Source organism: Bufo gargarizans, chromosome 4, assembly GCF_014858855.1.
Source record: "Bufo gargarizans isolate SCDJY-AF-19 chromosome 4, ASM1485885v1, whole genome shotgun sequence".
Taxonomy (NCBI): domain Eukaryota; kingdom Metazoa; phylum Chordata; class Amphibia; order Anura; family Bufonidae; genus Bufo; species Bufo gargarizans.
In genome coordinates this window covers 322,105,782-322,122,110 of record NC_058083.1, presented here as the reverse complement: position 1 = coordinate 322,122,110, position 16,329 = coordinate 322,105,782, and the positions used below count along the sequence as shown (strand labels likewise).

The 16,329-nt window shown below is 44.4% G+C and overlaps 1 protein-coding gene across 1 annotated transcript in view; it reads left to right on the top strand.

The window, feature by feature from the left end:
- Positions 1 to 16,329, top strand: part of HBS1L (HBS1 like translational GTPase) — a 104,635-nt gene that overhangs the window by 56,738 nt on the left and 31,568 nt on the right. The gene's annotated exons all lie outside the window — the stretch shown is intronic.

The window sequence follows — 16,329 nt, the reverse complement described above, 5'->3', positions numbered from 1 at the left end:
AACGGAGCGGCGCCCGGGGATAATAGTAAGTGCAGTGAGATCCCCGGGCGCCGCTCTACATGTCTGTATACTTAGTTCACAGTGTAATAATAGGTGAAAGGTCCTCTTTAAGTACAATAATACATGTGTAGAACCTGTTCTGCTGACTTCAGATTTGTATGTTGATTCCGACCCCTATTCCCCTGCTATGCACCCACAAACTTCTTCTGTAGTCCTTTCCATTATGTGCTCATGCACAGAAGTCCTCTCAAAGCAGTCTACGAGGTTTTACGAGATTTTACTACTGATGACCTATCCTCAAGATGGGTCATCAGTATCTGTCTGATCGGTGGGGGTCTGACACCCGACACACACACACACACACACACACACACACACACACACACACACACACACACACACTGATCAGCTTTTTTTTTAAGGCACTGGCGCTCCAGAGAGCATCGTGACCTTTTTCTGAACTTACCAGGCACAGCGCAGTACATTGTATAGTGGCTGTGCTTGTTGTCGCAGCCGAGTCCCATTCACTTCAATAGGGCTGAGCTGTGCCTAGGCCACGTCACCAATGAATGTGCCGTCACTGGCCTAGGAAAAGCTGAGAGAAGGTGCCAGCGCTACTGCAAGTGAATGGAATGAGTGCTCATCATTACGCTGCACTACCGTAACTTCGGAGAAGACGGGCAGTGTATTAAACAGGAAGCAGCACTCGCAGGGAGCGCCACCCCCTCTTCAAACAACTGATCGGCGGGGGTCCTGGGTGTCAGATTCCCACTGATCAGATACTGATGACCTATCCTGAGGATGGGTCATTAGTATTAAAATCTCGGAAAACCTCTTTAATGATCCGGTGTCAGCATTAGGTGTTTTATGCATGTATTACTGCACTTATTAGTGCTTGACTGAGGTGGCAGATTCTCTTGAAATGCTTTTACATCTGTGAGGCTTGCCCCCAATTATTGTTGAAGCTCAGCAAAGTGGGGTCAATGCTTTCAGAAGTGACTGTATGCTGTGAAACCGTTCTATGGCTATGAATCTCTCTAGGCCACTCACCCTGTCAGGGGTGGACTAGAAACTTTAAAGTGGTCCTCAAAAATAATAATAAATAAAAGTGGCCCCATGTTGTAGGCGGGTCCAAATTGACAGAAGGAGGGCCAACACAAGTAGGCAGGGTCAGCAATACCATGGCGCAAAATACCGTCCCATCAAAACCATATACCACAGTGCAGCACAATATACTGCCCCAAAAGCTGTCCCTCTATAGTGCCCATCAGTAGATGGCATTTTCTGTCCTTCTCTTCCATGTGTATCTGAAGAAGATATGGATCAGGGGGCTTCGGAGGTGCGATGTGGGCCACAGTAGTTAAACTCAGGAGGGCATGTGCGGTCACTGGCCGGGTACATGAGTACCTGATTCTCACAGCGTTAATTACTGTTGCGAGCTCATTATGTACCTGGCCAGCAGCAGAGAGGTGGCCTTGGGTGGCCCCCTGGGCATCAGCCCACCGGGAAATTTCCCTGTAAGGTCTATGGCCACTCCGCCCCTGTATCCTGTGACCTGTCACATACTGTGGTACAGCAGTATCATAGACCCCTGCCAGTTTGGACTCTTCACATATCTTAGGATGATGTTATGGTGGATTCCTCTTATGGGCCATGTCTGTAATGTGTTTGGTATGTAAACCATACTAAAAAGCTGCAGTGACTTACAGGACAAAGCAAACCCTTGATTTCATCTTCTGAATTGCCATGAGTGGGGAATGTTTGTCAAAATCTCTATGAATAGCATACTTTATACTTTTTTTTCTAAGCATTTGCAGGCCTTATCTGACTTGGAAATTGCAACTGAAGAGTGTTGTTCAAACCCCTTTTTTGGTGACTGCGGAACGGCAAGTTTACAGTTAGCATGTTAATTGGCTGCAGTGTTGCCAGTTTTACCCACAAAACCATGCAGCCATTAACTGTTCTGTTTATGCATAGTCCGTCATGTCGACCCTTTCAGGAAAAACTGGGGTGCTGTCCTGTAAAGGGTGCTCCTGTGCAGGAAGCTTATTCTGACAATTCCATGCAAAAAAAAACAATAAGCTTGTGTCAATGTCCTGTTGCATATGTAATGAAATGCCGGAGAGCATACAAAAATAGTACAGCATGCACAAAGCTATAAACATTGACAATGTTTAGGGCTAGGTGATATGGCCTAAAGTTAAAATGTTGTGGTTTTTTTTTTTCTATACGACTTTCATGGGATTATTATTTATTTTTTTTGCAACTAAACCTTAGTATTTAGTCTGCCTTAGCAGGTGCCGTTGTTTTTATTTATTTTTTTAGATTGTCCCCTTCGTTTTTCGGTGCTATGCCCCCTGCTGTGTCCTGGCACCTACCAAATATGCTAATTAGTAGTATCGGTAGAGGGAAGAGGAGACCTCAGCTCTCTTCGGTGGGCATCACCTTCTTCTTGCCTGTGACGGTGTCTAATTGCAGGGGACGGCTTCACAGCCAGCTAGATTTAGAACAGGCTATCTAGGGTCCTCTGCTGCTGCCCTTACGAGTAACAAGTCCGAAACATGTCAACCTAGCGGTGGAGGGAAAAGCTGTCCATGTATGTGAATTGTGACCATTATGAATAAAGAAAACATCTAGATTTTATCCTGAATGCTGGAACTTCTCTTTTTCTTCGTATATTTATATCGCTATTGAGACCTTTTTTTTTGTGCTGGATGAATCGTATTTTTTCATTGACATTATTTGGGGTACAGAACGTCATAGTTTTTTTGCACCTCAGATTTATTCTGTTCTCCTTGCAGTATAACTAGCACGTAGAAGAAATCACCACAGCACTCAGATCATTCTTTCTCAAATCAAATATGATTTAATTATTAATATTTAAATCACATTTGTATTGTGTAATGTATTAACTGCAAATAGACAGCCGCTTATAATTGGAAGTTATGGTCGAAGATTTGGTTTCATATGTAACCAAATACAATTTAGGCTACTTTCACACTAGCGTTCGTCGGTCCGCTCGTGAGTTCCGTTTGAAGGGGCTCACGAGCGGACCCGAACCCTTCCGTCCAGCCCTGATGCAGTCTGAATGGATGCGGATCCGCTCAGACTGCATCAGTCTGGCGGCGTTCAGCCTCCGCTCCGCTCGCCTCCGCACGGACAGGCGGACAGCTGAACGCTGCTTGCAGCGTTCGGGTGTCCGCCTGGCCGTGCGGAGGCGTGCAGATCCGTCCAGACTTACAATGTAAGTCAATGGGGACGGATCCGTTTGAAGATGCCACAATATGGCTCAATCTTCAAGCGGATCCGTCCCCCATTGACTTTACATTGAAAGTCTGGACGGATCCGCTCAGGCTACTTGTGCAATTGCGAAATTTTTCTAAGTTATTAATGCAGACGGATCCGTACTGAACGGAGCCTCCGTCTGCATTAATATGATCGGATCCGTTCAGAACGGATCCGATCAAGCGCAAGTGTGAAAGTAGCCTAACAGTGTACGGCATGTTGCAAGATATATGATGAAATCGCACCCTCTGGGAGAAAACATGACTTACTGGTAGATGATCAACCAAAGTAAGGATTATACCTATAACTAGTAGAAGAACAGTATACTGGCCTGTTATATGGATGGTGGCTCCAGTATCTGGAGTGATAGTCCGCTCTTGACATGCGCACCAGTTAAGTCAAGATGCTTGAAGGTGCCGCTAAGGTGTTTCACTTTGGTACCAGCTTCCTTGTGTTACAAACGGGGGGCCACAATAACAAAAACCAGACTGTTTTCCCACATCTTAGCCTTAGTGAGTGGAATGTTGGGGGTAAACTGCTTTGACATCTGAGTTTTCAGGTTTTCATGCTTCAATAGGTTGCTTGATGAATCGTGCACTTGTACTTTATCTATTTTTGCTTCTGTCCACTGATAGCAGACTTGCGGTTTGCTGCTTCCTTACCTGAAGCTCATGTGTAACATCTGTAACCACAAAATGTAACCTTAGCAGGGATTGATAATGTGGTATGTAAATGACACTGGTCTAGTCAAAAGAGCTCTACATTAATTAATTTACGCTTTTTGAATGGCCTGTGTGTCATTTCTGACATTCATATTTACATCAGAAGGGTTTTCTAAGCGTATAGGTCCACTAAACCTTTCTAAAAGAAATGGGGTAGAATCACTGGCTCTGTTCTTCAAATATGTGGAGTATGGATCCCATATACTTCTTTGCTCCGAGCAGTGATTCTACTACTTTTTTTTTTTTTTTTTTTTTAAATAGAAATCTAGGTACCCCCTAAAATTTCTCATTTCAGGTGCTCATTGCAGTCATTTAAATTTTTGCCTCAGGCAGCACAAAGGCTATATGCTTCCCGGCCCCTGGCCACAAAGCAGTGAGGGAAGAGGGGCCCAAGCTGAAGTCTTGCACCAGGGCCCATAATCCTTTACAACGCCCCTGGGCCCAGCTGCAACATCTGTCGGCAAATGTGCGCCTCCATCACCAACCGTATCTCATCTTGTATCCAGGCTAGAAGAGGCGCAGCAGCAGGGTACTAGAGCCTCTGCTCAATTGTACAGTTTTCCCCAATAAACGTATCCTCTAATATGGTAATCACTTACATTCATCATCATCATTACATTCACACATTGAAAAATTAGTTTGATTCCAACAACTCCTTGGTGCATTATTATTATTTTTTGTCAACGCTTGTATATGTCTCATGAGGTAACTGTTCTGGAGAATCTTGGCAGTTGAGTGAGCCCGAGCTTATGTTAATAGCCTCTTTAAATTAGGTCCAGTGTCCATCTAGTTTGTTCAGAGCTGTAGCAATGAAGGGTGCAGTGATAGCAGTTGTATCTGACCACTGAATGCTCCTCTGCCACATAAGACACCAGTATTATAGATAGTATAGATAATATAGTTTATTAATGTACAAGTTGTTAATTCAGTAGAAGCTTTAAAGGGATTCTGTCACCTCTCCTAACCCAAAATCGGATTTTAAAGCAGTCATGCAGCACAGCTTACCTTGACTTTTATGATTATGCAAATTAGCCCTGAAGGTGCCCAGAGGGGCGTTATGTTCCTGTTAGTGTGCCCAGTAACGCCCCTCTTACAGTGCCCAAAACGCCTTCCTTCAGAAAGCCTAACCGTCCACAGCCTCTCATCCCACTCCTCCCCTTCCCTCACGGCCGAGCGAAGTCTCGCACAGACGCAGTACCCACTGAGGGCTGCGCCAGTGCGATCTGCAGGAGACTGAGGGCAGGAGCTTCATCGTCGTCACTGGGCATGCGCCGAGCCCAGTGACGTCCGATGCTCGCTCTTCCCTCAGTCAGCAGGCTGACTGAGGGAAGAGCGAGCATCGGACGTCACTGGGCTCTGCGCATGGGCAGGAGCTTCATCGTCACTGGGCATGCGCCGAGCCCAGTGACGTCCGATGCTCTCTTCCCTCAGTCAGCCTGCTGACTGAGGGAAGAGCGAGCATCGGACGTCACTGGGCTCGGCGCATGCCCAGTGACGACGATGAAGCTCCTGCCCTCAGTCTCCTGCAGATCGCACTGGTGCAGCCCTCAGTGGGTACTGCGTCTGTGCGAGACTTCGCTCGGCCGTGAGGGAGGGGGAGGAGAGGGATGAGAGGCTGTGGACGGTTAGGCTTTCTGAAGGAAGGCGTTTTGGGCACTGTAAGAGGGGCGTTACTGGGCACACTAAGGGGAACATAACGCCCCTCTGGGCACCTTCAGGGCTAATTTGCATAATCATAAGTCGTTTTTCTCCTAAACTACTGGACGGATTGCAAGATAGAAGAGCACAGCCGATTCAAGGTAAGCTGTGCTGCGTGGCTGCTTTAAAATCCGATTTTGGGTTAGGAGAGGTGACAGAATCCCTTTAATGTTGTGAATAAAAGAGACTCTCGCCTTTCCACCGATAGGAAGTAAGCTACCTATTCTGTAGAATGGCTTATTATTCTACTGTATGTAAGTGTCATTTATAGAAGGTAATAGAGATGGATTTTATTAGCACTTCTGAACATCAGGTGAACCCCTCCGCAGTCAACTTTTATAAATGGAGCAGTACAGAGTTGTGGCCTTGACTTGTAAGTTAAAGGGGTATCTGGGAGTTCAATATGGATTGCCTGTCCTCAGGAAAGGTCTTCATTGTCTGATTGGTGGGGTCAGACATGTGACAACCCTACCGATCACCTGTTAGAAGAGGCCATGGCGCTCAATGTGGCCTGTAACGTTATATTTAGGGATGAGCGAATAGACTTCGGATGACACATCCGATGTCGATTCGCATAAAACTGTTAGAATACTGTACGGAACGAGCACTCCGTACAGTATTAGAATGTATTGACTCCTATGAGCCGAAGTTATTACTTCATGAAGTCTCGCGAGACTTTGGGTAATAACTTCAGAATTTAATTTGTACTGTAAAAAACAACAACTTTTACTCGGGTTCGATTCCAAGGCACCACTTGGAACCGGAATTGAGTTCGGTAAAAGTTTTTTTACAATAGAAATTAACTTTTGAAGTTATTACCCAAAGTATCGCGAGACTTCACAAAGTAATAACTACAGCTGATAGGAGTCAATACATCCTAGTACTGTACGGAGAACAAAGTTTTATGCGAATCAACTTCGGATGTTTCATCCGAAGTCTATTCGCTCATCCCTAGTCATATTCATTGGTCACATGGCCTGTTTACTGCTCAGTCCCATTCAAGTGCAGGGCTTGTGCTTGGTATGCCATGAGGAGGCTGCATTGCTTACCGGAGGACCGTGAGGGTGCTGGAAGATGGCCTCCCACAATCAGATATTGAAAACCTACTCAAGGACTTTCTAATGCCAATGCAAGTACCGTACATGACACCTTTACTTGGTTTATGGCATTAAAGGAAATCTGTCAGCAGGATAATTGCTATTTAAATAAAGCCACTTAGTACCTTATTTCCAGATGTGCCTTTGTTCCAGCAATAGATGTTTTTATCTTCTGAAAATCCAGTTTATTTGGTATGCAAATGAGCCAGTAAGGTGCCTAGAGGGGCGTCACTCTTGCTGGAAGGCGCCCAGACACACCCCCTGCCACAATGTGTCCATCCACCTCTCCTACATCACATTCAAGCCATAACGCTGCCCACCTTGTCCCTGCTCCCAGCATGAGAGCGGGCTTGGGCACTAGCAGGAGGCATACCTGTGCTCCTTCCTTCCTGCAAGAGTGACACCCCTCTGGGCACCTTACTGGCTCATTTGCATACCAAATAATTGGATTTTATAGAAAACATCTATTTCTGGAACAAAGGCACATCTAGAAATAAGGTACTAAGTGCTATTAGGCCATGGATTTACTTCAATAGCTATTATCCTGCTGACAGATTTAACCCTTTCCTGACCAGCACTGGCCGGGTCTTTAACCCCTTAAGGACTCAGCCCTATTTCACCTTAAGGACCAGGCCATTTTTTGCAAATCTGACCAGTGTCACTTTAAGTGGTGATAACTTTAAAACGCTTTGACTTATCCAGGCCATTCTGAGACAGTTTTTTCATCACATATTGTACTTCATGACACTGGTAAAATGAAAAAAATAAAAATAAATCATTTTTATTTATAAAAAAAAAAATCAAATTTACCAAAAATTTGTAAAAAAAATTGCACATTTCCAAGTTTCAATTTCTCTACTTCTATAATACATAGTAATACCTCCAAAAATAGTTATTACTTTACATTCCCCATATGTCTACTTCATGATGCAACCCTAGAGTAGAAACTCCATAAAAGTGACCCCATCTAAGAAACTACACCCTCAAGGTATTCAAAACAGATTTTACAAACGTTTAGGTGTTCCACAAGAGTTATTGGCAAATGGAGATGAAATTTCAGAATTTAAATTTTTGGGCAAATTTTCCATTTTAATCCATTTTTCCCAGTATCAAAGCAAGGGTTAACAGCTGAACAAAACTCTATATTTATGGCCCTGATTCTGTAGTTTACAGAAACACCCCATATGTGGTTGTAAACTGCTGTACGGGCACACGGCAGGGCTCATAAGGAAAGGGATGCCATACAGTTTTTGGACGGCCGGATAGGGTGGCAGTATTGTTAGTACTAGTTTAGGGTACATATGATTTTTGGTTGCTCTATATTGCACTTTTTGTGAGGCAAGGTAGCAAGAAAGATAGCTGTCTTGGCACAGTTTATTTTTTATTTTTTTATTTACAACATTCATTCAGCTCTCATACAGCTTCCGGCCTCACAGGCTTGTCACCGGAAGGCAGCGCAGATATCTAAGGAAGGCATCGCGCTGCCTTCCATGCTATCAGGGGGGGGGTCACATGACCCCCTCGGCGTTGTGACAGGATGCCCGCTGAATGATTTCAGCGGACATCCTGTTTCGATTAACCCCCGCCGCGCTGCAATGGAATTTAAAAGTTGCGACGTACCGGTACACCCTGGGTCCTTAAGGACTCGGCAAACATGGCATACCGGTACGTCCTAAGTCCTTAAGGGGTTAAAGATGGCGCCCACTTCTGAGCGGAGCTGGTGCCATAGCCACGGGTGTCCTGCTGTTTCTTATAGCAGACACCCGCAGCTAATGTCCGCAACCGGCAGTAATTCCAATCATGGACATTTAACCCCTCAGATGCCGTGGTCAATCCTGAGTGCGCTTCCGATGATGCTCTGGCTCCCCTGTACAGAGATCGGAGGTGCAGGATCTTGTGTGCAGCAGCCCTGTCTTAGTGAATGAGAGGAGGCAGCTGCACTGTTTCCTATGGAGCCCTTGCCTGTAATAGGGCTCCATAGAAAACTAGCAATTTTTTCATAGACTCCAATGCTAGTGCATTGGGGTCTATGAGAATAGCAATCTAATGATTGCTTGTTATAGTTCCCTATGGGAACTATAAAAAAGTGTAAACAAAAAAATTAAATAGTTAAAAAATAAAATAATCAAATCAGCGCCCTTTTCCCCAAAAAAAAAAAAAAAAGGCCCATAGTATAAAAATATATTCCCCCTATGGCAAACGGAGAAAAGCGTCAAAATGGCCGATTCGACGTTTCTACAAAAATATTAAATAAAAAGTGATCAAAAAGTCATACACATCCCAGAATGGTATTGTTGAAGTTTCCCTTAATCAGGGCTGATTATGTTTGCTCTACTGCTCCAAATTAATAGTAACCCAAGGGTTTTACGTGCACGGAAGAAAATAACTGACACACACACTGGGGTCAAAGCTAATTCTTATTCATTACAGGAAGTACAGCATTTTATATAGACATCAGAGAGGCATTCCCCCTGAGGCTCGTGGCATTGTTACATTGGCTAAAATATGAAAATAAGAAAGATGTCAGAAAGCTAGAGCGCTGTAATCTTGCGATGCGCAGTTCCTTTCCTGAGGCTGATGCCAGCACAGGGAAGGAACACTATGAGGACACTGCACATGCGCTAGCTCGCTTATCACGAGATTATGGCGCTCTAGATTTCTGACGTCAGGGAGCAAGGAGGAGATTCTGAGGAGCAGTGCTGGGCTCCTTCATGCTGGACTCCTCTCGTACAGGACTCCTCTCAGGTAAATTTGCATATGTATCAAATTGTTTTTTTTACACAATAAAACCACACAGAGCTATGGGGACTGGGTATTGCGGATGTGCTAGCGGCCATCTTGCAACCCATGTCCTCAGCTCTATACACAAAATCCCGGCGACAGGTTCCCTTTAACCCTTACTTCGTAGAACTGACTTCGCTCTGTAAACTTGGCTATGTGACTTTCCTCTACTAGTCCGCTTTCTAGTTGGCAACACACAAGGTCAGATTCCCGGTCCACACTGACATAATATTCAATGTCGAACAGACATATAGAACCCTTTCTCATACTTTTCCATGCAAAAGTCTTTGAACTCATTAACAAATTACATACATACATGCTCCATACACACGCACACTCAGTATCTCACGCACATTTACTTTTAATATATCCAATATATCTTAGTATTGCAGTGTTCTCGCTATCACACATTCCAATGTCATGACATCATTCCCCTGCAGCTGCATTTCCCCTGCTGTCTCCCTCTTTCCTCTCCCTCTCCCATATTCACCGGGCAACAGAGACACGCTCGGCGCGGGGCACACACACACACACACAAGACACAATACATCCCCAGCGCTACACTGCATCATCACTCAACTTTCCACAATGCTTCACATGCTTACTTCCACGCACTGAATTCTCCATTTAAAATCACATCCTGTAATCTTCAACTTCTTCACATTCATGATCCTTTATAACATACTCCCAATATGTCTTTCTGAATCTTTCCCAGACTAGCTTCCTCCCTAAATCAGGGTACTAGTACTCCTAGGGTTAAGATTCCCATGGATTTACTCACTCACTTCACGCGCACAACCAAGACAGAAGCATGCACCTTCTCCTTCATGCTTTCAAACAGGGCTCACCCCTGTGCAGGATATTAACAGTATCTTCCCTAGCTACCACATCTGGTCCGCCAGTCCAGGACTAACCCTCCGCCACTCTAGTCAGATAATTTATAGTCCTACCGGGACTCCCCGGGGCCACACCCTCTGTCACTAAGACAGATAGGTTAGTGGCCCTTAATTTGAGTCCTACCCGGGGTCACACCCTCCGTCACTAAACCAGATAAATCATTAACCCCTAAATCAAGTCCCTTCCTGGAGCACCCCGGGCTACTCCCTCTGTCTGGACATAACAGATAATTTAGTAGCCCCTAATGCGGCTCCACCCCCTGCCATGAGAGATCTTTTGCTTTGCTTAACCGTTAACGGTGAAGGTGCCTGACACAAAACACACAGACAAAAAACAACCACAGAAGAGCAATCCTTCTAGGATTCTAGGAACTCAGGATTTTACATCAACCGAAGTTGCCACTACATAACATCAATACCAGAACAGAGTACCACAGCACAGTGGAGCACGGCAAGAGGCAGATGAGATAACCAAATTTTCTCACTTGGTCTCTGAGACTGCAGTCCTTGTCCTCAAGCGTGGTCCACCGTGCTCTGGGAACCCCAAACTTCGGCTAGCGATGCTACTTCTCCTGAGCCCCATGTTGGGCGCCAACTGTTGACGTTGCCCTTAATCAGGGCTGATTATGTTTTATGTGCACAGAAGAAAATAACTGACACACACACGGGTCAAAGCAAATTCTTATTCATTACAGGAAGTACAGCAGTTTATATAGACATCAGAGAGACATTCCCCCTGAGGTTCATGGCATTGTTAAATTGGCTAAAATATGAAAATAATAAAAGATATACTGTATTTTTCACCCCATAAGGCGCATTCCCCCCCCCCCCCCCCCCAAAAAGTGTGTGTGTGGGGGGGGGAATGCCGCTGCGTCTTATGGGGCGAATGCTGCCATTTTATATTGCAGTCTGCGATGTATCAGCTGGAGGGGGAGGGAGGAGGGGCCGGTGTCATGCAAATGTGGCGGGGCCGGTGCGGTCACTGGACTCCGGCCCTGCCGCTCACTCACTTCCTTAATGCTTAAACCTTTTATAATAATAACTTTAATTGAAGTTCCGATCCCCAGCCCCATCTGTACTACTTACTAAATGTCCTGTAACAGGTAGAGCAGGGCCGGTCTTTAGCTCACTGATGTCACGTGCCTGCGCCGCCTACTTCATTCATAAATTTTTTTGCCCGGTTCCCACTACATCACATGCAATATTAAATGGTGGAGTTGGAAAGTAAAACTTGTCCTGCAAAAAACAAGCCCTAATATGGCACACAAATAAAAAAGTTATGGCTCTGGGAAGGCAGGGAGCGCAAAACGAAAACGCAAAAACAAAAAACCTCCGGGGTAGAAAGGGTTAAGGACCACAGATTTGGAGATTATCAGAGAGGAATATGAAATCTGTTACCCAAGATGGCTGTCCCCCCCCCCATCACCAAAAAGCCCTGCTTGCAGAGAGAGTTTCTGGTGGAAAATACATATTAGGGAACTCACAGTTTAGACTTTTTTTTTTTTTTTTTTACACTAATGACTACTTGTCAAAAGACAGATACCTTAAAGGGAACCTGTCACATTGAACGTGGTGTCTGAGCTGAGCATGAGGAGCTGAGCAGATTGATTTATAGCTTTATGGGAAAAGATACAGTAAAACTTGGATTTCATTCATATAAATTCCTGCTCATTGTAGTCTTTGAAGTCAAGGAGGCGGTCCTATCAGTGATTGACAGATATCTTGGTATACACATTCAACGGGAATGCTGTCAGTCACTGATAGGGCCACCTCCATGACTTCAAAGCCCAGAATGAGCAGGAATATACATGAATAAAATGTAAATTATACAGAATATTTTCCCATAAAACTATATATCAATCTGCTCAGCTCCTCCTGCTCTTTAACATACTGCCTTCATCTCAGACACCATGTTCAACATGACAGGTTCCCTTTAAACGGATCAAGCACAATGTTGGCTCACAATCTTTCAGAATTGTGGACATGGCTAAGTATATGAATAGTCTCTGTACTCTATAGCCTGATATAAGTAATATATTTGCCAATTGGCATTCCCTAATTAAACAGTACTATCCGTGTCCGTTTAGCGGACAATAATAGGACATGTTCTATCTTTGAACGGAAATACGGAAACGGAAGGCATACGGAGTACCTTTCGTTTTTTTTGCGGTTCCATTATTCACAGTAGACGAAACTGCACTCAGGATGCAACATGCCGCATGGAGATGCGATCTGCGACCTTTCGCCTTTCCATGAGACAATATTCCCAGCACGGTTTAGCACACGCCCAGAAGGAGGCCCTGTCCAGACCCAGACAATCATTATTATTTACTCACCATAAGCGCACACGTCGCTCTGATAACTTAAATCAGTCACTGCATTCCCGTTTGCCTGTTTTTGTCACTGCCTATAGTACACAATACTCGCAGATCTGTAACATAGTAAGAAAGCACTTACCTGTATTGTCAACAGATGACCAATGGCGCAGTGTCTTGAAAGGTGGCATCTTCTGCTCAGCCTGTAGAGCGCCCACGCTGGGCAATAGACTCTGCCCCTCTCTATATTCTAAAGGGGTACGAGCCTCTTCAGTGTGGTTGCGGTTTCTTGGCAGCTATAAATGTGGGCATAAAATCTGTACGTGTTGCTCCCATATGCGACCTGGCAAGGAAGTCTTTTCCTATGCCATGAATCAAAGTTTTTCCATCAAACAATACATCAACTGTAACACCACTCATGTGGTATATTGTATCTCATGCACTCTCTGTTCCCTCCAGTACATTGGTTGCACCACTAATGGCCTTAAGGTTAGACTGTGCAGGCACATCTCTGACATTCCTCATTCACATGCCAGAAATGTGTCTGCAGTCAGCCTGCATTTTTCAGCGGTGCATGGTGGTGACACAGAGGGTTTAATAGTGCAAGGCTTGGAAAGGGTTACTCCACCATCAAGGGGTGGTAATTACAAAAAGCTTTTGAATCGTGAGTCGTTCTGGATCTTCAAAATGGGTCCACCGCACCAAGTGGACTTAATCGGAAGCATGACTTGATGTTACATTATTGAATTTTTGATCCATGATTTGTGTGTGTTCTTTTGTTTTCATTTATCATGCCTTTTAGCATGTGTTGTCAATTTCATTTAAAGGAGGAGCTTGTAGTTAGTGTGTCCACCTGCTCCTAGGTGGAGGCGCTATATATCCAACCTCCTCCTCAGTATGTGTATGTCATGAGGAAGGATCGCTATTGTCCCTGATTCGAAACATGTAGACTGGAGTGTAACTGGCTTTTATCTGCACTGAAAAATAAAGGTAACATTTTAATCGAGCTGGACCCTTCTCTCTTTTTACTCAAGTAACGCCGTGGTTCCTGGTATGGTCCGTGCTCGGTGTGACAGGGTTTAAGCACACCTACATTTTTTCTCTCTGCCATTAAAATTAATGGTTTCGTATACAGTCCGTATACGGGAAAAAAAAAGTTTGTGTGCAGAAGGCCTTAGAACAATGTTTTTCAGCGATGCATAAAAAAGTGTAAATTTGCTTGTCTTATGCTTATCTGATGATAACGATGAGTCACCTGACTGTTTCTACTCCACTGATGTCTAAAGGTTTCAGTATCATGCTACCTTCCTGTTACAAGAGATAATTGCATTACGGAAGCTCAGAAAATAATTTTGACATTTTTAAAAGCGGCAATTAAATTTCCATGTGATATTGCAACTCCGCTCCATCCCATGTTGCTATTTGGGTCCTCTCATGCAGCAAAAGTCAATAGAAGGCACTTACCAATTGGAATGCTCTGTTAGAAGTGCCTCCTTTCCAAGTCATGGCCTTCCGTTCTCTTGGCATGGGGATATGGCCACCACAGCGCTCTTACAGTGGTGCCTGCGCAGTGAGATGAAGTACATTGCTTATTGTGCAGGCCGAGATTGCAGGACTACACATATCCACGCGCAGCAGCTCCTGTCCAGGCCACCGTTCTGCAACATATCATGTTTCATTAGAACAGCTCCAGGGCATGCGCAGAAGCCCTGGAGCTTTTCTATACAGCTATGATAAAGCCAGAGCGGCTGAACTCGCACAGGCAAACACCGCATCGACGTCATTACAACGCTGCTTGCCTGTGCTTTCAACCAAAGAAATGAATCCGCCTACTGAATTTCCAGGAAGTGCTGAGCTTCTGGGGTGAACAAGGGAGATGGGACAATCCCTTTTAAGTGAATGGGGCTGAGCTGAAATAGTATTCTATATATGTGAACTACTGATGACCTATTCTCTGGATAGGCCATCAGTATCTGATCGGTGGGCGTCTGACAACCTCAATCCTCACCGATCAGCTGTTTGACAAGGCATCGGCGCTCCTTACATACTTATGCATTACAAATAAAAAGTGTGCATATTTAGTTTGTGTGTATTTCACCACATAGCACACGGATCCATTAAAGTTATTGGTGCAATTCATGCTGCCATTCTTGTCCGCTTTCCATCCGACCCTTTTTTATTCTAATGAATGGGTCTAGGGTAAAAGTGGATGCACCTGAACACTATATTTAAACGTCCAGATATGCCCATGTTTTGCTGATGGCGTTCAGAACAGCCACCTGAATCTGGTGTTAGTAAACACATTGCTTTTGATGTACTAAAATATCTAAATGTACACGTCACTGCGGTTTTTCTGCGCCGTAATATTAATTATGAAGCTTAATTAGCAGTCTTTGTTGTAATGAACACGGCTAGTATCTGTGGAGATAATATCTAGATTATTTGTAAAGAATATACTTTTACTTCACATACGCTGCTGCTACAACATGTCTACATTGTGGCCAGGCTTTATGAAAAGGTGAAGCTTGTGTGGCAAGAGCTAGACGTTTGTGGTTCGGAAGATAAAAGTTATTAAGTCTTCTAACCTTAAAAACCAATTGTGGTTACAATCACAACTACTAAACGACACAACTGAAATATTCTCAAGAGAAGTTAATGTTTCCTTATTTGTACTTCTTAAGTAGAGACGTCATTTTAAAGGGTCTTTTTTTCCCTGCAGTTACATTTTTCATTAAATTTATTGGCTTACAAGTTATTTCGATAGTCCCAAAAACATAATCCTTGGGGCATTTTTCCACAACCATCAATTTCTTCTTATTTTCTTATGTACTTTAAAATTTCTGATTTATGTGGGCCTTCTCCCTCCTATTATTTCTTCCTCCATGGCAAATGGAAGTGACCTAGAACTATTACAACAGACCTCTACTTACTAATGTCTATGGTAAAGGTTCATGCAATGTGTACCGGACTCCCTAGTGGTCTGTGCATAAGTTACATCTAGCTGAACTAAGGGGAAACAAAAATCTCAGATATCAGATAAAGGATCCTTCATAACTTCGGATCCATGGCCAGGACAGGGCCTCATTAAGACTAAAAGTCTAAAACGCCGGTCTTTATAAATGTGCCCCAATGTGTTTTGGGTGGAAACTGAACGTCCACTCCATCCCAATCTTTCTAGTGAATTTCCTGTTCAAATACACAACTGCGGAATAATAAACTGGTTCTCACATTTCATGCTCCGATGCTCTCCTTTGCCCTGCACTGAATCGCGCAGGGCAAAGGCATTTTCAGGAGATCGTGACGTATTGGGCTCTCCATATGGCTGCCAAGCAGAGGCTTCTGCCCAGCAGTGAGCCTGGTGACGTCACCGGCACTGATGGGCAGGCTTTAGCGCTGCCCTAACCTGTAAAACGGCTAGGGCAGCGTTAAAGCCCACCCATCACAGCCGGTGACGTCACCGAATACTCTGCCCAGCAGCCTCTGCCCAGCAGTGTGTTGTTGTAAATAAAAAAGCAGGGCAAGGGAGAGCGGTGGA